This window comes from Bubalus bubalis, chromosome 2, assembly GCF_019923935.1.
Source record: "Bubalus bubalis isolate 160015118507 breed Murrah chromosome 2, NDDB_SH_1, whole genome shotgun sequence".
Lineage (NCBI taxonomy): Eukaryota > Metazoa > Chordata > Mammalia > Artiodactyla > Bovidae > Bubalus > Bubalus bubalis.
The window spans coordinates 75,185,964-75,212,516 of record NC_059158.1 but is presented as its reverse complement, the minus strand read 5'-3'; the positions used below and the strand labels follow the sequence as shown (position 1 = coordinate 75,212,516).

The window sequence follows — 26,553 nt, the reverse complement described above, 5'->3', positions numbered from 1 at the left end:
GATGTGAGAGTTGGACTGTGAAGAAAGCTGAGTGCCGAAGAATTGATGCTTTTGAACTGTGGTGTTGGACAAGACTCTTGAGAGTCCCTTGGACTGCAAGGAGGTCCAACCAGTCCATTCTAAAGGTGATCAGTCCTAGGTGTTCTTTGGAAGGAATGATGCTAAGGCTGAAACTCCAGTACTTTGGCCACCTCATGTGAAGAGTTGCCTCATTGGAAAAGACTCTGATGCTGGGAGGGATTGAGGGAAGGAGAAGAAAGGGATTACAGAGGATGAGACGGTTGGATGGCATCACTGACTCGATGGACATGAGTCTGAGTGAACTCCAGGAGTTGGTGATGGACAGGGAAGCCTGGCATGCTGCGATTCATGGGGTCGCAAAGAGTCGGACACAACTGAGCAACTGAACTGAACTGAACTGACTAGACAGACCTTTGTTGACAAAGTAATGTCTCTGCTTTTAATATGCTATCTAGGTTGGTCATAACTTTCCTTCCAAGGAGTAAGCATCTTTTAATTTCATGGCTGCAATCACCATCTGCAGTGATTTTGGAGCCCGCCCAGAAAAATAAAGTCAGCCACTGTTTCCACTGTTTCCCTATGTATTTGCCATGAAGTGATGGGACCAGATGCCATGATGTTAGTTTTCTGAATGTTAAGCTTTAAGCCAACTTTTTCACTCTCCTCTTTCACTTTCATTAAGAGGCTCTTTAGCTCTTCTTCACTTTCTGCCATAAGGGTGGTATCATCTGCATATCTGAGAGTATTCATATTTCTGCCGGCAATCTTGATTCCAGCATGTGCTTCTTCCAGCCCAGCATTTCTCATGATGTACTCTGCATAGAAGTTAAATAAGCAAGGTGACAATATACAGCCTTGATGTACTCCTTTTCCTATTTGGAACCAGTCTGTTGTTCCATGTCCAGTTCTAACTGTTGCTTCCTGAACTGCATACAGGTTTCTCAAGAGGCAGATCAGCTGGTCTGGTATTCCCATCTCTTTCAGAATTTTCCACAGTTTATTGTGATCCACACAGTCAAAAGCTTTGGCATAGTCAATAAAGCAGAAATAGATGTTTTTCTGGAACTCTCTTGCTTTTTTGATGATCCAGCAGATGTTGGCAATTTGATCTCTGGTTCCTCTGCCCTTTCTAAAACCAGCTTGAACATCTGGAAGTTCACAGTTCACATATTGAACACTTGAATTTCAGAGAAAGTTACTTAGTCCATATAATGGTAGGACAGATATAACTCCTATAAACACTCCTGTTCAAAAAGAAAGAAAATGGAGGCACACAGAAATCATTGTTCCAAAGTAATTCTGCAATCTAGTTGGGCACATTTTCCCAGTCTGAGTCCAATTCTACTTCCTGTGTAAAATTTACTATGACTCTTAACTTTACTCTCTGGGCTCCTGATTCTATATGATGAATTATCCTTGCTTTTTTAAAAACAAAAATTATCCTTACTTTAGTTTTCAATAAAATACAGCCTACATTTGTTTAAAATATTTTCTGCCAATTTTTTTTCTTTTGAAAAAATATTTACTTATTTTTATTTGTTTATTTGGCTGTGCCTGTTAGTTATGGCACTCAAACTCTTAGTTGTAGCCATGTGGGATCTAGTTCCCTGAGCAGGGATAGAACCATTGCCCTCTGCAATGGAAGCATGGTGTTTTAGGCACAGGATCACCAAGGAAGTCTCTCTTTTGTCTTTTGACTTTGCTTATTTCATTTTCTGTCAGGCAAATTTTTTCTTTTCAGGTATGCAGTCAACTGTATCCATATTTTCTTTTGATTGCAAAGAAAAACAAATGATTTTAACTGTAAATATAGGGGAAAATAGGTATATTCACAATTTGACTACACACCTTTAATAAAATATTTTGTTGTCAGTGGTCTTGGTACATCAATTGTGAAATGATTTCATATGCATACCACAGGAAAAAGCAAATGAATTACTGTATTTAAGGAGGAGGCGGGAGGAGGAGAAAGAGAAGGGAGAATGCTTTTCCTAAGGTGCTAGGTTTTCCACCGTCAGCCATGCACCTACATATAGACTGGAGATTTAAGAAAATTCTGTCTTCACTTTCACTTTGGGGAGCTGTGTTTGGGAATAAAATAAGGACTCCCAACAATGAGACAGCACTAAAACACTCTTTCCTCTCTAACAGAAATTTTTATTTACTGCTCCTCTTTGCAGAGGGGAAAGGCAAGGTAGTTAACATTTTGAGAGTATCTCTTATGTACCGTATCCACATTACCCAATGTAACCCTCAGAACAGCTTTGGGGAGAAAAAACTTTCAGCCCACCATTTTCAGTGAAAAGCTAGAAACTTAAAAAGATAACACAACTAACATACTGAGCACTTCATGTAAAGAATTGGTCCAGGTTTTCATCGTCTACTTTTTCATTTAATCCCACAATCATCCTGTGAAGTAGCCCTATCGCTATGCTCATTTTTCATATGAAGATAGTTCATATGAAAGCTGAGGTAGATAAAGGTTAAGTAACTTGCCCAAGGTTTTACAATTAAGTGATGGAGTTAGAATGCAGACCAATTACTTCAACAATCTGGCTACAGCACCGTGCATTTATCTCTTCCCTTTAAAGGGAGTCAGACAGAGGATTCAACTTGAAGGGTCTTCCTTCTGGCAAAACGGGACAACTGGGCACCAAATAAATGATAGCAAATGATTATAACCCACTGAATAAAGTTGGGATCCATGAATCCATATCCTGTTAATTAAAGTGGACATAGACACAGATAGATTTAAGGGTGTGGAGAAAAAGAATCCACCTCTCCTTGGGCAAAATGACAAAGAATTTGTAGCTGTCTTTAATCTATTACAGATGTGCTCTGTCTTATTCCATAATCCCACAACAGCCAGAGTAAAGATTAGAGTTCCAGTGTCTTAAAGCCTTGCTCTCATAACTGCATATTCTGGGTGCTCACTAAACTCTGAGGAGCCTCTTGCTAAGCATTCAAGAGCAAATCTATCCTCTGGTCACTAAAGCAGGGGATGCAATTCAAATGTCTACAGAGATCAAGCACATAACCTGGATAAGTGAAGTGGACAGGGACATTGGCAATTTGAACATGTAAGAATATTCTTCTATTCTACACACATAAAAATGTGTTCTACCATTTCTGCAAACATACAACTCCCTTTATCTTTTGTTTTCTCACTTTCACTAAAGATTGAGTATAGAAACATATTGTCCTACCATAGGGAAAAAACCCTTACAGTCACAAGAAAAAAAAGATATTTAATTCTAGATTTTGACACAGTTGATGCCTTCTAAGGGGACAGATACAACTCAGTTCTGCCTAAGCACTGGCCAAGTGGAGTTTAAGCCCTCTGTGACCCAAATTTTCCATTTTCCAAGAAAGCTGAAAATTTGGAGTTTTGTATGAAATCCTATTTTTAAATGTTGCCTCATCTTTTTTAAAGCACTGTGAAGGTCAAACAAAACATCCTGAGGCAAGTTCAGCCAGTAGATCACTAGTTTGTGACTAAAGGTATTAAAAAGAACTTAGCATTCATTGTCAAGTATTTACATATTTTAAAAAGAAACTCATAAAATCTTTTCATTTTCCTAAGCTAATGCTTCAGAGCATAATTAAATTGAATAATTGATTAAATATTAAAGAATGTGGATTATTTCATATCTTAAACATATTTCCAGCACCAACTATACTAGATTAACGACACCCTTAAATTCTCTGATGCTCCTCCCATCTAGAGGTGCGGTCTGAGTTCCTCTCCCTTGAGTATGGGCTGGCAATGACTTGTTTGTAACCCATACAACGTGGCAGAGATGGTGCTGATGACTTCTGAGGCCAGGTCCATGAAGTCTCACAGATTCTGCCTTGGCCTCCTGAACAGTCTCTCTCTGGACACTCCCTCTCTGGATATTCTTTCTTGGAATCCAGCTGCTATGCTGTGACAAGCCCACAGCACATAGAGATACCACTTACAGACACTCTGGTCAACAGCTTGGCTGAGCTCTCAGCCCACAGCCAGCATGAGCTACCACCACGAGAGGAGTCTCCTTGGATATCCTTCCTTATTATTCAGTCACTAAGTCATGTCTGACTCTTTGCAACCCCATGGACTGCAGTACACCAGGCTTCCTTGTCCTTCACCATATCCCAGAGTTTGCTCAATTTCATGTCCATTGAGTCGGTGATGCCATCCAACGATCCCATCCTCTTTTGTCCCCTTCTCCTCCTGCCCTCAGTCTTTCCCAGCATCAGGGTCTTTTCCAGTAAGTTGGCTCTTCACATCAGGTGGCCGAAGTATGGAGCTTCAGCTTTAGCATCAGTCTTTCCAGTGAATATTCAGGGTTGATCTCCTTTAGGATTGACCAGTTTGATCTCCTTGCAGTCCAAGGGCCTCTCAAGAGTCTTCTCTTCCTAGTTGTACCTTTAGATGGCTATGACTCCAGATGGCATCTCATTGTTACTGAATGAGAGACCCAAAAAGGGAACTCCCCAGACAAATCCCTTGGGAATTTGGGATCTAAACCATTATAAACAGGATAAGGAGGCTGTGTTAGAGTGCTGAATTCTGGGATCATTTATTACCCAGCAATAGATAACAGGAACAGGCTAATGTCGTTGCTCAGGTAACTTCTGAGGCCTAAGAAAACTTGTCTGCTGTTTGCACTATTTCCACTTAGTATTTTTTCTTATTGCACTATTATGAAGGCTTATGGACTAATTTTTGAAGAATAAAATGTATGAATCTTTAGGCATTTTTAATAAATGTCTGATGTTAATGCCTGATTCTTTTTGTTTTTCTGCCCTGATTTCCTACTGTGGTGGTCAAAACACGAGAAATTGCTTTAAAAAGTCAGCAAAAGAATCACCGAAAATGTTTGTTCTCCTGTTTCGTTATGGCACGTACTAAGGATTTCCAAACCACATACTTGATGCAGGGTAAGCAGGCTTTCAAGATGAAAAAGGATAAGTAAAGCTCTTCTAGAAAGATTTGGAGACTGTAATCAAAACTGCTCAAAATAAAAGGATGGCTAATTATCTCATTAGTAAAATTATGAACCAAAGATGCAATTTAAAAATAAGATAAATACGTGTTCCCAGTTAGGCATCACACATGTAGGATAAAGGAAAGTTTCATGTCTGCCTGAAGAGCAACATAAGGGAGCCCAAGTTTTTACATATGATGCCCAGAGATGGCACATTTGATAGTATGTGTTTTTAGAAGAATAATCTATATCCATTTGCTATTTTGCAATGCTGTATATAGCAAAGCCCTGCATAGGAACAAATTCTATTCCAAGAGCTCATTGTAAGTCCCAGTTGTTCACAGTTCCAACAAAGTTTGCCCAGGTACCCAGCTTAGGCAACTGGCTATATAGTACTTACTTACTATAATAGGTTTATAATGCTTTTCACACACATAATACATAAAAAACAAACACAAGAAATGAAGAAAACACTTTTAATCTTATAGTACAATACCGTGAAACTATAGGAGTACAGTATGACAGCTGGTATCAATAGGCCGGCATCAAGCAATTGGCGAGAAGAGTTACTGACTGAAGGAGGGAGAGGAGGTGGGAGATGGTAGGTGTGAAGCATCGTCAGCAATAGGAGATGGAGGGTAAGCTGAAATCTCACTCATGCCTGATGTCGATGGCATGGGTTCTCATCCTTGCTGGATGTGTGTGTGCTGTGTGTGTGTACCTGTGTGATGTGTATCTGTACTGTGGTGTGCTCAGTCATAGCCGTGTCCGACTCTGCAGCTCCACGGAGTGTAGCCCACCAGGCTTCTGTGTCCATGCAGTTTTTCAGGCAAGGATACTGGAGTTGGCTGCCATTTCCTACTCCAGGGGATCTTCCTGACCCTGGGATATCAACCTTCTTGAAAAAATGATCCAGTCATGTCTGGGTAGTAACTCTTTTTTCTTGTCATAGATGACATCCTGGGCTTGCAATAAAGATACTGTACTCATGTACAATACTGTATAGAGTACACAAAATACAACAACTTGAACAGGATGCATGTATGTGACACTGTATGCCAGACACATGAATTAACTCATGTGATTGGACATATACAGGCTTGCATCTTTGAAAGTTTGCAACTTGAATTCATATGTAGGAGACTTACTGTATCTAGTTTATCAGTTCAAACAATCTGAAGGTATGAAAAAAATCATTTATGGAACAGAAAAACACAAATGTCAATTCATCTAGTTTCATTTTTTAAGAGAATATTTATTTATACTGTTGTACTTAGGGAAATATACATATTTATTATACTGTAATTTATTTATAGTGTTTATTATACTATAATTAATTTAATTTATTTAATAAATAATTATATTAAGTAAATAATAAATAAATGTGTAGTTTACTTAATTTATTAATTTATTATACTGTAAATATTACATATACATGTAATATTTATTGTTACATGTATATGTAAATAAATATACATATTTATTTATACTGTTGTACTTAGAGAAAGATAAGATTCCAGAAATTAAAGTGTCAGTTAGAAAACTCTGACTGTTCTGCAAAATCACTATAACCAGTGAACATCTCTCTCCAGCGGGGCCCACACAATCCATTTTTATTGAGTAAAAATACCCAGTTACTGCATTTCCTTAAGAAATGCCACCTGAATGAGTCAAAATAATTCTTGTGATAGCAGGACAAGATTTTCTTTTAAAGAATAATATTTTTAAATGGGAGGGGGTTAATTAATTATCTTGCTTAGAAGTATGAAAAAGTGGGCATAAAGGGAAAGGTGTGGGTTTGGTGAGTTTTGACCTTGGCTGCTGAGGAAGCACAACCTAGAGGAAGACCAGAGGCCGCGGGAGTGCCCGCCACTGGGGCGGTAACGGGGGAGGCATCCCAGGAAAACCAGCCTTGGCCTCATAGGAAACCTCAGACTCTTGCTTTGCAGAAGGGACACTTGTCTCCCACAACCACTCATCTTATACGAGTTCCATGGGCCTTTTTCACATCTTATAGCCTTGTGAGGGTCACTGCAGAGCTAATAGCAGGCAGAGACGTGGGTTCTGTCAGTCACAGCAAAGGGAGGGAGGAAGAAAAGGCACAGATTCAGACAAAACTGACGAGTCTTGGTCTCAGTGCCTCGTTTTCAGCTTCCTGACTGGTTTGACTCTGGGGAAAACAAAACAAAGAAAAAAATCCCCCCAAAACTGCTTTGAACAAGAACATGCAGAAAGCTTATCACGGGAAGAAAAGGCCCCACTTCATGTTAGAATGCTGTGTGCCAGTGGCCATGGAAAGACATGGAAAAGCTTTTACCTGCTCTGTAGATAGGAGGAAGTGAGGCAAGTGGATGCCTTGGCTGGCAACTTTATATTCCTCTTTCAAAGAGAAAGATTCAGTGTTCTTCATTTATGTTAATCTGAGAACAGAAAGCCGTCCTAAAAGGAGCTTAAGGTCAGAATTGCTGGGTGCATGCTACTCCTGCAAGTAATCCTCCTGATGAAAACGTCAAGAGGAGGCGCCGCCTGCGCCCTGCCCCAGTGTATCCAATAACCACAACTGGCTGACTAGTGAAAAAAAAAAAAAGCAGATAAAGAACAAGCAAGGGTTCCCTGTAGGGTGCAAATGAGGACATGGGAGAGTGATGGATGGTGACAGAGCACACAACCTCCCTGGCAGGGTGCTCAGACCGCGCTGTAGCAATCCCGTCACTGTGACAGCTTCTGGGCCCCAGACCCACATGGCCAACACTGGCCTCCTAAGTGGCTTTTGCACCCTCTTTGTTCTGTTTTCTGCAGCGTCCTCCCAGCTCACCGTCTCCTGGGCCTTCATTGAACATATAGTGCAATGGTTCCTGAGTGCAGCGGTTCCCAAGGGGTCTGGAACTGCCCCATAGGAGATGTTTTGGAAATTTGTGGGGGGTGCTTTTGATTGTCAAAATAATTATAGGAGAGGAGTACCCGTGGCTCAGACAGGACAGATTCCTCCTGCAATGCAAGAGACGTGGGTTCCATCCCTGGGTCAGGAAGATCCCCTGGAAGAGGGCATGGCAACCCACTCCAGTATTCTTGCCTAGAAAATTCAATGGACAGAGAAGGCTGGCAGGCTACAGTCTATGGCATCCCAAAGAGTCAGACACGACTGAGCAATTAACACTCTCACTTTTACTGCATACACTTAATGGGCAGGGCTGAGGAGGCTGGATGTCCTGTAATGAATAAGCATTGCCAAACAGCAAGGAATCAGCCTCCCAGCCGCATCCTTCATGGCTTTTAAATGATCCACTGCACATCACATATATGAATGCCATCTCATTTGAAGCCTAGAACTTCTTCCATTTTACATGTATAATTGCACAAGATTCATTTGCACTGTGGGAAGATGGTTGGAGACTTTACCAAGAGTAGTCACTGTTTCAGGATGTCAGTTCATGACCGTAAATGCTGCTCTAAGTGTTGCAGACCCCAGCACATTAAGTTCTCTGGGGTCACCTGCTTGTGTAGCTGCCACAGGCATGGGGATTAGGTCTGGATTCTTACACAGTTGTTCACAAGCATTTACATATTAAAATCAAGACTATTTTAAGTGTCTTTTATTTCTCTTTTATATAACTTGACATTCTAGGTTTTAAAATTTTTTCATGTGTAAGTAGATTGCATTACCTACGAAAGTCATGACTGGACAGGAAAGTGTATTAACAAAATATTTTGAAGGGGATCACAAGGGTTGTCAGGGTTGAGAACCTCTGCTATAATGAGCTGGGGTGTCTAAAAGGTAGTGAATTTTCATTTACTGACTCAAGTATGCTCCTCCTCCTATCCTCAATAAACGCTAAGGAGGAAAGAATGTGGGGAAGCGAAAAGATTATCACTCACAGAGAAAAGGCCCTGAAGAAGCTTCCCTAGTTCCAGGACCCCCTATAGCAGTCTTGCTTAGCATTTTTTTCCCCCCTGTCTGGGGCCTGATTTAACTAGCATCTGCTGTCTTATCTACTAGAATCTTTCCTACCCTCTCCTTGTTCACTAATGATCATCTGTTATCTCTCTTTATTTCATTATGATGCAGTTTTGGTTAAGTTCATTTAAAGTTCTCAACCTGGTACCCAAATTCTTTGGAAGAATGATTCTGTATTTACCTCTGTCAGAAGAAAACACGTTTATATTTAACCCAAAGACAAAATATTCATAAATTCTAACTGTCCCTATTTGGAAAAGAGACTTGCAGATTATTAAATTTCTTCAACATTAGAGGCACAATTTTTTTCTGGCTGATTAACTGCCCCACCTTCTTTTTATTTTTTTGGCTACAGCACATGAGATCTTAGTTTCCCCACCAGGGCACCCCTGCTCTCTGCATTGGAAACACAGAGTTTTAACCACTGAACCATCAGGGAAGTCCCCGGTTAACCACTTTGTTGCTGCTGCTGCTGCTGCACTTTGTTAAGGTCCTGATATGATTTACTTTAGACCTAAGATATAGATGTGCCCTAAGATTCTCTTTGGGCTTCCCAGGAGGTGCTAGTGATAAAGAACCCGCTGGCCAATGCAGGAGACACAAGAGATATTCAGGTTTGATCCCTGGGTCAGGAAGATTCCCTGGAGGAGGGCATAGCAACCTACTCCAGTATTCTTGTCTGGAGAATCCCATGAACAGAGGAGTCTGGTGGGCTACGGTCCATAGGGTCACAAAGAGTTGCACACGACTGGAGGGACTTAGTGTGCGTGCATACAAGATCCTCTTTATAGTGCCTCAGACTTTCTAATTTAAAACCAGTAGATCATTTCTCAGGCATATCCAGGATCTGACCAATTCTGAATCAAGAACATTTCCAAAATCAAAATATTTCCAAATTTTAAAGAGCTTACATCTGAAACAGCATAATCAGAAAAAGATTCAAAAGATTCAGTTCAAACCCCAAAGTTATTTTTTCTTATGTAGAATAAAGAGAGGGTTACATAGTATATATTTGCAGAGTGCTATTTTGCAGAATAACAGTTTCCCATAAGAATATCAGCTATGCATCCAGAGCAGTGATACAGCCAGGATGTCCCCAACACATGTCTACATGTTGGGATTTAGACCCTGACTTCACCAACCAGCCCTCAGAAATCCAGCAGCTCAAGTGTCAGCAAACACAAAGAGAATACGGACTCAGTCCTAGGTTTTGAAATGACATGATTTTTAAAATGGGTGGCTATGAAAACTATCCTTTGTTTAGATACATATTTGGTTTTGACTCTGAGATTAATCTTCAGTCATAATTACATTTTAAAATATAAGAAATAAAACACCAAGGAACCGAGACAAGTTCAGGAAGGCAGTTAACCTACCCCTATACCTCTGAAATCAAGCAAACACACCAGGTGAGAAACCCCAAGGCAGACAGACATTTTATTTACATATAATGGAAGAAAGTCTTGGGCATATTAATGGTTAAATTAGGAAAGAGAAGATTTTGGATTTTTTTTTTTAGAAGTAATTAAGTACTTGTCTTCAACACAAGGGCTTTCAGGTGGCATTAATGGTAAAGAACCTGCCAGCCAAGAGACATAAGAGATGTGGGTTTGATCCCTGAGTTGGGAAGATCCGCTGGAGGAGGGCAAAGCAACCCACTCCAATATTCCTGCCTGGAGAATCCCATGGACAGTGGAGCCTGACAGGCTAGAGTCCATAAAGTCAGACACAACTGAAGTGTGGGAGACTGAACTGGGAAGTCCCCTCCTCTCCACTGGTTCTGGGCCTGAGCATCCCTCCCTTGACTGTCTAAGGAGCCCAAGGAACTGGCCAAGCTGTGACTCTAGGCAGGCCCCAGGTGCTGTGGCGGGAGTGTACAGCATTATTTAAGTACCTGCTGTGGTCTAGTTTCAAAGTGTGTTGATAATTGGAGGTGGGGAGGTGGAGGAAGGGGGACAGGAACGAGGGAGAGAACAGAGACAAAGAGAAAGGACTTGCGCAGGCCGGCCACTCTTACTCATCTGAGGAGTGCCACATGCACTCTCCCCTTTGTATAACTAGACCCATGATTTATATACATGCCAATTTTGAACACAGTCCAAGTTGCTTCCTGGCAAGGCCTAATTTGAAATATTGTTCAGGCTAGTGGAGTTTCTAAAATGTACATCAGTACTTGTAAAGCACTAAAACATTAGACTATTTAAAAATAATTATCCTACTATTCTCGATTTTTTTATTTCCATGATAAACATCTTTCTGTGATTGGACGGTAGAATGGCTATAAAAACATAATTCTATTTGTAAGTGGAATATATGTATATTATTGTTGTTGTTTAGTCACTAAATTGTGTCCAACTCTTTATGATCCCATTGATTGTAGCCCACCAGGCTCCTATGTCCTTGGAATTTCCCAGGCGAGAATATTGAAGTGGGTTGCCTTTTCCTTCTCCAGGGGATCTTCCTGACCCAGGGATCAAACCCCCATCTCCTGCTTGGCAGGCAAATTCTTTACCACTGAGCCATCTGGGAAGCCCAAATATTTATATATAATATGTAGTATATATAATACACATAATATACTATGAGAATATACATTATAATTACATAATATAAACATATTACATTGTTTTGCTAAGCATAATAGACATATTATGTCTATAGATAACATAGTGTTATCTGTATGATTATATACATATATATTCCACTTATAATTAACTCATCTTCTATTCAATTATATCCTCATGCAAACCAGCATTCCTGAGTCATCATTTCTCCAGTGTAATTTTCATGTGTATTTCCTTGCTCTTGCTCTCTCAGAAAGGTTGCTTGCCTTGCCAATAGCTGACAGACCCAGTGCTTGGCAAGTGCTGGGAGATTCTATTAACCCTAAAGGATTTCATTCTAGATGATACATGGGATTTATTGTTGTGGAATTTAGTAATAGCAGTTAGTAGTAGTAGCAACAGCAATAGCATTTCAGATTGAGGCATCTGCTTCAAATTATTATAAACTCTTTGGTTAACTTGCCTTTCAAAATTCAGGTATATGGCTGCAAGTCTAAAGTAGGTGATGCTGTGAATGATGCATTATTGTTAATTTTGGGGCAGATCCTGAAAGTCATTTCATCAAGTTTTACAGGGAATACAAAGTAAGACAGCATGTTCAAACCCAGTTAGCCAGTCAAATGTAAGCATTCTCCAGAAAATAAATTTTAAACTTCTCAGATAAAAATTAACTAACATTGAATCATGCAACTTACTATTATGACTTGTATATTTAAGGCAGCAGCACAAAATTTACATTAAGATGGTAATAACCAAAGTGACTGAAGGGAACAGATAAGAAAATGGGAAATACAGGGGTTGCAAACCCAAATGCTTGCAGGGTGAGGCAGGTAATGGCAGTGAGGACAGGTTGGTAAAAGGCATGGTGAACGGTAGGGACGTGACAATAGGGCACGTGCCTCTTCTGATAACATCCCACGATGTACAAATACACACTGACTCCCAATATATCTCCAGGTGAAATCTGTGTCTGAGGTTTGCCTCAAAGTAACCCAGAGCAAAGCAGGAAGAGGGAGAGGGGAGGGAGAATTATAGATGAAACAAGAAGAGCTTTAAGTTGATAGTTCTTGAGGCTGGTGATGGGTCCCTAGATTTCATTTTACTATTCTCCTTATTCCAGCATAGATGCAAATATTTTCACAAATAAAAGGTAAAAACCATTTTTTTTGATTTATTAGGCTTTACCTACTGTCTTTTTTTTTTAATTTTATTTTATTTTTAAACTTTACATAATTGTATTAGTTTTGCCAAATATCAAAATGAATCTGCCACAGGTAATGGCATTGAAACATGTAAAATATCATGTAGGGAACACATGTAAAAACCATTTTCAAATACTCAAAAAAAAAAAGTCCCTAAGGTTGCAGGCAGATTCTTTACCAGCTGAGCCACAAGGGAAGCCCAAGAATACTGGAGTGGGTAGCCTATTCCTTCTATTGAACCAGGATCTCCTGCATTGCAGGTGGATTCTTTTCCAATTGAGCTATCAGGGAAGTCCATTGCTAATTTTCAGTCTTGATTATAATTGAAAAAACACATAACAGCGACTTTAGCATCTAGTACTTAACCACAAGAATAAAAGCAAATAGTAAATTCCCTGCTGCCATTAATGATTCTCCTGTCCCAAAGCCAGGAGAATCCTGTGAGGTATGTATAGGTGGCTTTGTTTTTATGTTTTTAGTATTTATTATAATTACATATCAAATTCAAAGAGTGGGAGAACTTATCCCTAAAATGTAATGTTGAGGTACTCCCAGATGCGCGCATGCACACACACACACACACACACTCATACTCACATCTCACTTACGGAGCAGCATCAAGCAAACGCTGAGATGCTCTGATCAATGAACTACTTTTTAGCAGATGAATAGCTTTTTACTGTCCTCTTAGTATGAGAGTGTGAAGAGGAACTAAAAAGCCTCTTGATGAAAGTGAAAGTGGAGAGTGAAAAAGTTGGCTTAAATCTCAACATTCAGAAAACGAAGATCATGGCATCTGGTCCCATCACTTCATGGGAAACAGATGGGGAAACAGTGGAAACAGTGTCAGACTTTATTTTTCTGGGCTCCAAAATCACTGCAGATGGTGACTGCAGCCATTAAATTAAAAGACACTTACTCCTTGGAAGGAAAGTTATGACCAACCTAGATAGCATATTCAAAAGCAGAGACATTACTTTGCCAACAAAGGTCCATCTAGTCAAGGCTATGGTTTTTCCAGTGGTCATGTATGGATGTGAGAGTTGGACTGTGAAGAAAGCTGAGTGCCGAAGAATTGATGCTTTTGAAGTGTGGTGTTGGAGAAGACTCTTGAGAGTCCCTTGGACTGCAAGGAGATCCAACCAGTCCATTCTGAAGGAGATCAGCCCTGGGATTTCTTTGGAGGGAATGATGCTAAAGCTGAAACTCCAGTACTTTGGCCACCTCATGCAAAGAGTTGACTCATTGGAAAAGACTCTGATGCTGGGAGGGATTGGGGGCAGGAGGAGAAGGGGACGACAGAGGATGAGATGGCTGGATGGTATCACCAACTCGACAGACGTGAGTTTGAGTGAACTCTGGGAGTTGGTGATGGACAGGGAGGCCTGGCATGCTGTGATTCATGGGGTCTCAAAGAGTCGGACATGACTGAGTGACTGAACTGAACTGAACTGAACTAGTATGAGAGTTGAATTTCCAAAAGTCAGAATTGGGACTTTTTCATCTCTAGACTCCTAGAACATGGTAGGTACTTAAATATTTGTTGAATTAATGAAGAAAACAGCTTTCATGTGCTGGCAACATCACCTTGACAACTCACAGCAAGTGTATTTGTTGAAAATTGTTGTTCTTCAGTCACTAAGTCATGTCTGACTCTTTGTGACCCCATGAACTGCAGGACACCAGGGTTCCTTGTCCTTCATTATCTCCCCGAGTTTGCTCAAACTCATGTCCATTGAGTCAGTGATGATATCTAACCAACTCATCCTCTGCCATTCCTTTCTCCTATTGCCTTCAGTCTTTCCCAGCATCAGGGTCTTTTCCAGTGAAGCACTGGAGCTTCAGCTTCAGCATCAGTCCTTCCAATGAATATTCAGGGTTAAAAATTAGTCAAATGAAATTACTGGGATAATTTAGAAAAATTTTAGCAAAATGTGAAGTGCTATGAACAATGGGAAAACAACTGTATTTCGCCAGTTTAAAAATAAAATGTGGTTCTAAATATGTCTAGTAAATCATTTTTCTGGAATTGACTTAAAAACTGCCCTAATGCATTCCATCCCCCATTTCTCAAGGCCATCACAGTCTCTGGAGTTGGAATCCCAAAAGGCAATTTTCCAGTCAAGTGCCAGAGGCTTACATAACAGGCAAATCCGATGACAGAAGCACAGCTATGGGAGCTCTTTCCTCCAAGAGGGTCCTTGAGCTCACGAGTGTCGTGGAATCCTAGGCAAACTGTCCTCAAAGGATGACCTGACCATGTAGGGTGGATACATTTTGGTCACGAGCAGTATATTGCCCCACTCTCAGGGTTAGCTGGAGGTAGGCAGGTGAAGTTCCTAAGTACAGATAGAGGAAAGTGCCTGTAACATGAAGGTCACACAGCTAGCCAGAGAAGCCTGGGATCCAGTACAACTCCTGAAACTAGGCTCCTTAAATGTAGGCGGGCCAAAATAAGAGAGAGATACCACTTAAACAAAATGAAACCCAACTCAGGGTTTCATTGGCACCATCATAGCAGGTCACTTATTCATATGCTGATACATCATGCACTTCTCTCTACCCTTAGAAAATAATAAAGCCAGTCGCTGTCAGAAAACACACGTGTCACAGAGCCATTTCCCTCTGTGATTAAGAGTCACTAGAAATGCGCTTCCTTCCACTCCTTGGATCAGCCTGACTTGGTGACAGCACAATGACAGAATAATTCAGTTGTGACAGATGTACTGCAAGGGGACACATGGTCAATGGGCCCATCTGTCTGCTGTCGTTCTCCATCCCCTCAAACGCTTAAGAGATTGCCCTGCTACGGAAAATGTTACAAGCAGAAGGAGTTACAGTCACGGGGCCTCATTCTAGATGGGGTGAAGGAAGGTCGTGAATGCATGCAGTATATCTGTAGAAACAAACATCATCAGAACAGCAAGAGATGGCTCTAGAACTTCCAACTCTCTGGGCAATGGTGGCCTCTTACCTTTCTTACACTCTGGAATTGCACTAAAACAATAAGAAATTATCATGTCCTGTACTTACTTCATGGATATTCAGTGAGTGCCTACTGTGTAGACAGAAATGGGCTGGAGATTACAAGAAACACAGTGCAGTAAAATTAATGATTTCTGCCCTCAAGGAACCTAATGTGTAGTTAAGAAATGCTGCACACCTATAAAAAAGTTAAGTTCTAAAATGATACAAGTCTGAACTAGCCACACAGCCCCACAAGTTCCATTTTATATTTTAGAATCAAATGGGTAAACCAAATCCCAGATATTGCAAGTTGACTACTATAGGCATCCCAAACACTGTCTCTGTGAAATGTCGTGGAGAAGTGGCATCTCCCACTCCGGCCCTCTGTGGTTCTGTTTCTTGTGTGAATGTGGTCTCCTCAGCCAGACTGCGAGGTCTCTGGAGGCAGCTCCGTATCTCCTGCATGTTACGTACACTTCTTAACGCCCAGAGCATTGCTAAGTGACCAATAGAACCAGGTAAAAGCTCTACTCACAATCCCACTATGTTCTTATTTACTTCCTGGTATCCCCTCCCGTAAAGCTTAACACACTTCACTGTGGTCAGTTCGAGTCGTCCTTGTTAAAAGGTAAGTTCTCTGAGGGCAGGAGTTGGGTATCCAACTCATGTGTAGGCTGGTCAGTGGTCTTACCAAGCTGGTGGCCCAGCATATGTAATAGTATAAGTCTCTGCAATCCATAGAACTCTGTAGGCATTTTCCACCTTCCACTCTTCTGGATTTTGTCTCCTGTATTTTGTCTCTTTCTTTCTTGTCACGTGTTTCCAATGGCCACCTGGGCACAGTGACTGAAAGAAAGGATTGCTCGTACAGCTTTGCTCAAACAACCATCAAGGTAACTAGGCAGTCGGAGAGTTTATAAGGTGGTACCAAGATTGTTGTTCCATTGCCAAGTCATGTCCAACTCTTCGAGACCCCATGGACTGCTGCCGTGCTCCAGGCTTCCCTGTCCCTTACCATCTCCTGGAGTTTGCCCAAGTTCACGTCCATTGAACCAGTGATGCCATCCAACCATCTCATCCTCCTTTGCCCTCTTCTCCTTCTGCCTTCAATCTATTCCTACAGAGGTATATAAAAAAAAAAAAAGCAAAAAGAAATAGATAGAAAATTATTTTTAAAAATAGGAAAAAAGCCTAACCTACCTCACAGTTTCATGGGTCATATTATTGCTCATACCTATTTCTGTCTTTGACTACCCGAGGCCATCCCTGTTTCAGTTGCCCAGTGAAAAGCCATGAGCTATAAAGTCCATCTTCCCTGTTGCTGATCAGCCTGCAGCAGCAACTGGAAGACAGGCTGATCATTGAGTGACTTGGATCACTAATCTACAAGCAGCTCCTCCACACATGCTCCAAACTGGCCCTGTTACTGGGCTCTCTGCAAATACACGGAAGCATTGCCCATGAAAACACTCAGATGCCACCCAACCTGAGATGGAGCCACAGGTATACTGGTAAAACCATGAATGTCTCAATCCTTGTGGCTCACCAAAGAGACAAAATACAAAAGAGCCGAAGACAGGAGATGCCCATATAGTTCTATGGACATGGAGAGATTTCTACTGTTACATATGCTGCGCCACCAGCCTGGTGAGACCACTGACCAGACTACAGTTGCTTTGCTTTGTCATCACTGGTTGTTTTGTGGTCTCAACATAGCCAAAGGTGTTGGGAAGGGACTAAGACAGGGCTGGGTCACATGGGGAGAAGTACATTTAGAATTCGGCTCTGCAGTGAGCAAGTGAAGAAGATAAAAGTCCACACACGGCTGCTGCCTTTGCTTCTTTTCATCACGTCACACTGTGTCTACAGACACACTGGCACATACACACGCACACAGCATGCCAAGGCAGACCTCAGAGTGCCAGGTCTGGCTTCCAAACAGCTGGAGCAGAAAGCAGCAGTTGGCAGGAGCAGACAATAACAAGAGACACAGTATTGAGTCCAGATCAACATGCAGCGTTCTTGGCATAACCACATTGCAACCCTTTTTCAGGAGAACTGGCAAACGTCCAGGCCTCCCCAGACCTTCTCCAAATGGCAAATCCTAGACCGTCTATGAAAAAGGAAAACTTACTAGGTAGAGCCATTTGCCTGTTTTCCAGCTATATCAAATTATACTTGTTAGTCGAGGTCTCAAAATGAAGGGTGTTTGCACATTAATAAGAACAATGGCATGAAAGTAATAAGGCCCATTTCCTCATATGTTATAACTTGAAGAGACCTTGGACATAATTACTCTAATGCTCTCATGTTGTCATTGAGGAAAAAGAGTCCCAGAGAAGCTATATGACTTGATGGGGTCACACTGCCCATTAGTGGCAGAGTTCCTGCACTGATTTCCAGGTAGCATTCTTGATTTTCTGCCATGATGCACTTGTGATTCATCTCACATCCATCATTAGCTCCCTGAAAGATCGTAACACCAAATCTTAATTTTGCAATGTCATATTCATAGCTAAAACAACATGCTGTGATTTCACAAGTATGGCTGCATGTTCTGACCCAGCTGCACGATAAACAAAGATTGACTGGGGTGGTGATGGGAAACTTGGTGATGACTTGAATGATCAGAAGGCAAGACAGCAATGACTTGCTTTGTAATTTTCTTTTGCTGAAAAGCAAACACCAAGTCTCTGTTGAAAGTGGTTAGGAGTTGATGATGTTGTAGTTAAGATGACTGGGTTTAAATTCTGGGTTCACGGCTTAATAGTGTCATGACCTCAGGCAGGTTTCTTAATCTTTCTAAACCTCAGTTTCTGCTTCTGTAAAACAAGAATAAAAATAGCACCTCCTTTGCTGAGTTCTTATAAGTATTAAGTAAAACAAGACACTAAAGATATTAATATTTAGTGCATGCTGGTTGCTCTTAAATACCTAATGAGCTTAATCTTTCATTTTTCTTTGATTTTGGTTTATAACACATTTATACAACCCACCTGTTCACTCATGTATCAATTCTGGACACTCTCAAAGTTGCTTTCTGGAGGTAGCTTATATGAACTATCATTATTATTATTATTTGCCCACATCCTGCAGCATGCAGAACCTTAATTCCCCAACCCAGGATTAAATCTGAGCCCCATCCCCTGCACTGGAAGCTTGGAGTCTTAACCATTGAACCACCAAGGAAGTCCCTGAACTATCAGTGTTCTGACAGAGTTTCTAAAATGCATTCCAGCACTTATAAGGGCGTGTACAATACTAGGTTCTTTTAAAAAGAGTCTGTTACTATCTCAATTAAGGTAACTATGTACCTCAACATCCTCACTCTCAACATCATCAGCAGCAGCATCTTCAATATCAGCATCATCTTTTTCAACATCACCATCGTCACCTTCCTCAATATCATCATCTTCTTCCTCTTCTTCTTCAACATCATCATCTATCAGGTACCCAGCAACCATCTAGAGGAAATCTACCTTGATGGTAAGGTTGGGCATTTTTACATTATGCTACATAGTATCTAGTAGTAGACATGGCAGGGACACTGAAGATTGGAGAAGTAAGTATCTTGTCTTCTAAGTTAACAAAGAGGAACCATTTTCAAATGTTAGAATTAGCTCAACTTCTACTCTCCCAGGAGATTCTGCTTGTTGCTTCTGGAGGTAGCTGATATGTACGTCTTCTCTCTGAAAATTCTGAGAGGAGACATGATCACTTCCTTTTCCTTCACCTCAAAATTCACTTATAGAATGGATGCATGTATGTATATGGCTGAGTCCCTTCCCTGTTCACCTGAAACTACCCCAATATTGTTAATTGGCTGTATCCCAATACATATCGGATATAGATACCAGACCACCTGACCTGCCTCTTGAGAAACCTATATGCAGGTCAGGAAGCAACAGTTAGAACTGGACATGGAACAACAGACTGGTTCCAAATAGGAAAAGGAGTACATCAAGGCTGTATATTGTCACCCTGCTTATTTAACTTCTATGCAGAGTACATCATGAAAAACGCTGGGCTGGAAGAAGCACAAGCTAGAATCAAGATTGCCAGGAGAATTATCCATAACCTCAGATATGCAGAGGACACCACCCTTATGGCAGAAAGTGAAGAGGAACTAAAAAGCCTCTTGGTGAAAATGAAAGAGGAGAGTGAAAAAGTTGGCTTAAAGCTCAACATTCAGAAAACGAAGATCATGGCATCTGGTCCCATCACTTCATGGGAAATAGATGGGGAAACAGTGGAAACAGTGTCAGACTTTATTTTTCTGGGCTCCAAAATCACTGCAGATGGTGACTGCAGCCATGAAATTAAAAGACGCTTACTCCTTGGAAGGAAAGTTATGACCAACCTAGATAGCATATTGAAAAGCAGAGACATTACTCTGCCAACAAAGGTCCGTCTAGTCAAGGCTATGGTTTTTCCAGTGGTCATGTATGGATGTGAGAGTTGGACTGTGAAAAAAGCTGAGTGCCGAAGAATTGATGCTTTTGAACTGTGGTGTTGGAGAAGACTCTTGAGAGTCCCTTGGACTGCAAGGAGATAAGACCAGTCCATTCTAAAGAAGATCAGTCCTGGGTGTTCATTTGAAGGACTGATGCTGAAGCTGAAACTCCAATACTTTGGCCACCTCATGCAAAGAGTTGACTCATTGGAAAAGACTCTGATGCTGGGAGGGATTGGGGGCAGGAAGAGAAGGGGACGACAGAGGATGAGATGGCTGGATGGCATCACCGATTCAATGGAGTGAGTTTCAGTGAACTTCGAGAGTTGATGATGGACAGGGAGGCCTGGTGTGCTGAGATTCATGGGGTCGCAAAGAGTCGGACATGACTGAGCGACTGAACTAAACTGATAGCCCAGTATTGTTAATTGAGCTATATCCCAATACAAAATAAAAAGTCAAAAAACAAAAAGCTTCTCCTGTATTTTCACACAGGAAGTATATAGTTGTAGACTGACTCTTTTCAGATCATAATTCTACCAACCACTCGGTTCTTGAAATGGCAGATTCATAGTCAAAAGACCCAAGCCTGCCTCCCTCTCAATCTCTCTCTGTCTCTATATCTCTCTTTCCCTTTCTCTGATTCTTATCAGAGTAGGTTTCACTTCTAAAAAAAAAAAATTCCTTGGTCTTTAAATATAGTAGCAATGTTTTTAAAATGTGCAAAGAGATAAATCTGGGTAAAGCAATTAAAAAGACTTTTTAATTATTAAAAAATGATAAAAAAAATTAAAAATTTAAAAAACCTCATGATCATTTTCTTTTCAAATTTTATTTTGTTCCTATTCAAATGATATTAGTCACAGAAAACCTAGGTTTGAAGTATCTTAGCATAATCTTGGAGAAGGAAATGGCAACCCACTCCAGTGTTCTTGCCTAAAGAATCCCAGGAACAGGGGAGCCTGGTGGGCTGCCATCTATGGGGTCACACAGAGTCGGACACGACTGAAGCGACTTAGCAGCAGCAGCAGCAGCATAATCTTAGTAAAGGAAATATTTACACCAACCACCTTGCCTGCATAATTTATGAAATTCCATTCTTTAAAACCATAGACAAACTGCTTATTCCAAGTCAAAGTACTATACTTTTTAATGGTACCCGTTCAGTCTGTTATCTCCAAAATGCGAATTGTTTTCTTTTCTGTTGTATAAGTTTTACGGATTCATCTTCAAACCTGATCTCAGGACATAAGCCAATTTTCCTAAATTTATCTTGTGCTTGTTAGCAATTTGGATTTATCTCTGACAGAGGCCAAATGGCTTAGAATATTAATTTACAGTCTTGTGCTAAAAATGTAATAAAAATCTTGGGTTTTGAGGGTAAGAGCCTGCAGCATTTCCATAACAATATGCAAAAGGCTCTGTTTTTACTAAATGTACCATAGTGAAATTAATCCTGAAAATAAAATTGTTTTCTCTCTCTTTAACATCTTGATACACGAACTAGTGATACTTGCTTCAAGCCCGATTCCCAGCCTACTTAGAACAAAAGCTCTGGGCAGCACACTGTGATACCAAGGCTAACAGCTGTCAGCTAGTACAGGCATTCACCAGATGTTGGAGCCCAGAGGCGTTGAACAACAGTGATCATTACAGCCTTCCATCACCCCATTTAGAATTTACAACAAACTGAGCAGAAAGCCATTATTTCCACCTTCGGTATAAAGTTTTCCTCAGGCTGCAAGTGGAGCTCGGCAATGGACGGATGCACCATCTGCTCCGAGTTCACGGTGCTCTTTTCGTGGAACTTGCACCGAAAGAAATAAGTCCCAGATAAAGTCCAGAAAGCCGGAGACACTCTTTGTTCTTATCTGAGGGAATATCAAAATTCCTAAGGGTTCTTGATCATGCCTAGAAAAAGGACATACATTGTAATTAAATGAAATAATAACACATCATAATATAAGGCATAAAATGAACAAACATTATGAATTAATCATACTCAGACAATTACAACCCATATGGCTTGTTAAACTCAATCTGCTACCTGTAGTGACATTGAATGCATACTGTATATTCAATGCTGCAGTTTTTCTCCCTTTGGGATATAATTACCTAATTTTGTGAATGAGCAAATGAGATGTACAGGCAATGTGTTCACCATTTGGTATACTCTCTAGTGGGTCTCCCTTAATGGGTCAGAGAATGCCTGCCGTACATAGCTCAGAAGCCTTCTGCATTCCTTTCCTTAGAGACACTGGTTTCTTGGTAGACAAATGTCCATCTCACTCCCACTTCATGCCAACTTTTCCTTCTGCTCTCTGTCAAGGTACCTACCTACAGCAAGAAGTTAGAAGAGCAGTCTTTCTATACACCTTATCCAGGAAGGAAGAATGTATCTCTCCTGTGTAATTTGACACCACAGTCAAATGATACCAGTTCCCTGGAGAAAGCTTTGCTTTTTCTATAATAAAATCAAGGATGTGACTTAGAATGACTTCCCCACTTACCAAGGTCCCTGCTGGGAATAGCAGTAATATCTACCCATGCAGAACTGTTATGAGAGTGACATAAAACATGTCCATTGAAGGGCCTAAGCCCAGCAGTCAGCTTTCACTAAAGGGGTAGTGACCTTCCATCCTGGAAACACCACTGCGAGCTTGATTGTTCCAGAGAAATTTTTAAAAAACAACTAAGGACGGACTTCTCTGGTGGTCCAGTGGCTAAGACTCTGCACTCCCAACGCAGGGGGGCTGGGTTTGATTCCTGGTCAGGGAACTAGATCCCATATCTGCAACGAAGAGTTTGCATGCCACAGCGAAAGATCCCCAGGCTGCAGCTGAGACCTGGCACAGCCAAATGAAAAAGCACAAACAAACAAACAAAAAAACCAACAACTGAGACGCTGCTGAGAATGCTCTTATTCTGGAAGGACACAGACTGAAAATGACACTAGAAAAATGAGGGGTTGAACAGACTCAGGCCCAGCCTAGAGATTGGGCATATCACAAAATCACCGGGTTATCCACCAGCAGGTAAACCGAGGGAAATCCACAGGAAGCCAACGAATCTCACCAGCTCGTGGGATCAGAAACTAGGAACAAAGCCCCAACCAGCTGTACCTTCCCAAGCAACTCTTGCAGAGAGGCTGCAGAGGCAACAGATGAGAGAGGTCAGCTGTAGGTGACGCTCATCAGAAGGGTCAGAATGGGCCCTCAACCTTCTACCTTGAAGGCCAAACTTGTCCACACAGGCCTCGTACCCTGAGCTGAGCAGCCAGTTCCAGCATTGGTGCCCAACTACAGATGCAAGATCTGCTGCGTGATCGAAAGAGGTAGAATGAACCTGATTCCTAAAGGGCCCGCAGAATCAGTGTCATGAATAAGCCTTAATCAGACAAATTTCACATTATCACAGAAAAGTAGACACGTGAAGCTTGTTTCAACGTTTATCCTCTTATAATCAAGCACTCTGAGTAGTGCTGTATCTCGGACAGAAAAGCGATGCCTGGGTTAGTGCTTTGCACAAACTTCAAACACAGAAACTATCTTCCCATATTCTAATTAGTTGTTTACAACTGTCAGGGAGTCCCAAGGCTTTTTTAGCTCAATGAAGCCCAGATTCTGCGCAGTTGATGATGGAGACAGGACTCCTCTTGGAAGGGAGCCACGGCCCATAGCCTTAACTCCTGTGTTCTGAGGTTCATTTGTCCCCAGAGGTCCTTGCAATTCTGGCTTCACCTCCAGCCCACCCTTTCAAGAATGCTCAGAGGCACAGCTGGGACCACTTAAACGAGAACATTTACACATAATTTTGTTAAGGACTTAGGGGAGAACAAAAAGGCAAGCGAGAGAGATTTGGTATATCAGAGCCTGAGTTTGAATTTTGGCTGCCCCTTTGTATTCAGTAAGCCGGGGACAGCCCCTTCAGTCCTCATGTATGATACACAGACAATAGTATACCTACCTCATTTTGTTGTGGGGATTAAATTTTAAAAAATGAAAATGGCTGAGCATACATCCTGGTACATGGTAGGAATTTTTTAAAAAATTAGCTTTACTCTATGGTTTTGTTTATTTTCTGCCTTATAAAGTACAGTTTTAATTCACCCTGATCCAAGCTGCCATCACGTCTCGCATGGATTATCACAGTGGCCCTTAACTATTCTCTGTCTTCTTGCTTTGCCCACCACCCGGAGTCTATGCCCGAGGCAGCAGCTATAGTGATTGGATTCATCTCCTACTGCTGTTGTTAACAAATTACCACAAATTTAGATGCTTAAAACAACACAGATGTATTATCTGACAGTTCTGGAGTTTGCCAAAATGGAGTCCACTGGCTTATTTTTTATTTAATTTTTATTTCATATTAGGATATGGTTGCTTAACAATGTTGTGTTAGTTCCAGGCGTACAACAAAGTGGATCAGTTATACACGCATTCATTCTTTTTCAGATTTTTTTCCCATATAGGTTATTATAGAATATTTAGTATAGTTCCCCATGCTAAACAGTAAGTCCTTGTCGATCATCTATTTTATCTAGAGTAGTGTGCATGTTAATCCCAACCTCCTAATTTATCCCTCCCCTCACCTTTCCCCTTTGTAGGATTTCTTGCTTTTGGTTTTTAAACTTTTCCCATTTTTTCTTTCTCTCTCTCTTTTTTTGGTCAACCACAGAATCTTAGTTCCCTGACGAGGGATCAAAACTGAGACCTCTGCAGTGGAAATGCTGAGTCTTAACAACTGGACAATTGGGGAATTAAGTTTGTTTTTGAAGGCTATGAGTCTGTTTTGTAAATAAGTTCATTTGTATCATCCTTTTTTTTTTTTTTTTCATTCGTATCATCCTTTTGGATTCCACATATAAGTGATATCATATATTTGTCTTTCTCTGCCTTACTTCACTGCTGCTGCTACTGCTGCTAAGTCGCTTCAGTCGTGTCTGACTCTGTGCAACCCCATAGACAGCAGCCCACCAGGCTCCCGTCCCTGGGATTCTCCAGGCAAGAACACTGGAGTGGGTTGTCATTTCCTTCTCCAATGCATGAAAGTGAAAAGTGAAAGTGAAGTTGCTCAGTCGTGTCCGATTCTTCGTGACCCCATGGACTGCAGCGCACCAGGCTCCTCCGTCCATGGGATTTTCCAGGCAAGGGTACTGGAGTGGGGTGCCATTGCCTTCTCTGTCTTACTTCACTAAGTATGATCATCTCTAGGCCCATCCATGTTGCTGCAAATGGCATTATTTAAATTTTTTATGGCCGAGTAATATATACACCACATCCTCTTCAACTATTCTTCTGTCAATGGATATTTATGTTGCTTCCATGTCTTGGCTATTGTAAAAAATGCTGCAGTTAACATTGGGGTGCATGTATGTTTTGGAATTATGGTTCTTCTGGATATATGCTCAAGAGTGGGTATGCTGGATCATATGGTAGTTCTATGGAAGGGCACCAGCCTTGAAGACCTATAAAACTTTTAGCAGAAAACATAGGCAGAACACATTTTGATATAAACTGAAGCAATATCTTTTTGGACCCACTTTCTAGAGTAATGAAAATAAAAACAAAAATAAACAAATATGACCTAATTAAACATAAAAACTTTTGCACAACAAATGAAACCATAAGCAAAGTGAAAAGACAGTCCTCAGAGTGGGAGAAAACATTTTCAAGTAAAGTGACTGATAAGGGATTACTCTCCAAAATATACAAATAGTTAATGTAGCTCAGTATCAAAAAAGTAAACCACCCAATCAAAAAATGGGCAGAAGATCTAAACAGACATTTCTCCAAAGAAGACATACAGATGCCCCAAAAGCACAGGATAATATGCTTGACATGCCTGATTATTAGAGAAATGCAAATTACAATGAGGTATCACTTCACACTGGTCAGAATGGCCATCATCAAGAAGTCTACAAGCAATGAACGCTGGAGAGGGTGCAGAGAAAAGGGAACCCTCCTACATTGTTGGTGGGGATGTAAATTGGTACAGCCACTATGGAGAACAGTATGGAGGTGACTTAAAAATCTAAAAATAGAACTCCCATTGGTTTAAAAATCGAGGTGTCCACAGAGCTGTGTTCCTTCTGGAGGCTCTCAGGAAGAGTGCATTACATTGCCTTTCCTAGCATCTAGAGTTGACCCTGGCCTCATCCTTACCCCCTGCATTCCTTGTCTCATGGCTCCCTTCCTCCATTCTCAAAGTATAAATAGTGGGCTGAGCCTTTACACTGTCACCTCTCTGGTTCTCCCTTGCCCATCTCCTTCTACCAGTAAGGGCACTGTGATTATTCTGGACCCATCTAGATAATCCAGGATAATCTCCCCATTTTAAGGTCACCTGACCCAGGAGAAAAGCTGAGTAATTGCCAATGCCACAGTCCTCACGCGGTAAAGTCAGATTTCAGTCTCAGGAA

General features: G+C 41.1%; 1 long non-coding RNA gene across 1 annotated transcript; it reads right to left on the bottom strand.

The window, feature by feature from the left end:
* Window positions 1-21,339: 21,339 nt before the first annotated feature.
* On the bottom strand, window positions 21,340-24,763 carry LOC123328480. Its single transcript, XR_006543331.1, has 2 exons — window positions 22,643-24,763; window positions 21,340-22,043 (listed from the first exon to the last, which is right to left on the bottom strand). It is a non-coding gene; the product is annotated as an uncharacterized LOC123328480 (long non-coding RNA).
* Window positions 24,764-26,553: the final 1,790 nt, after the last annotated feature.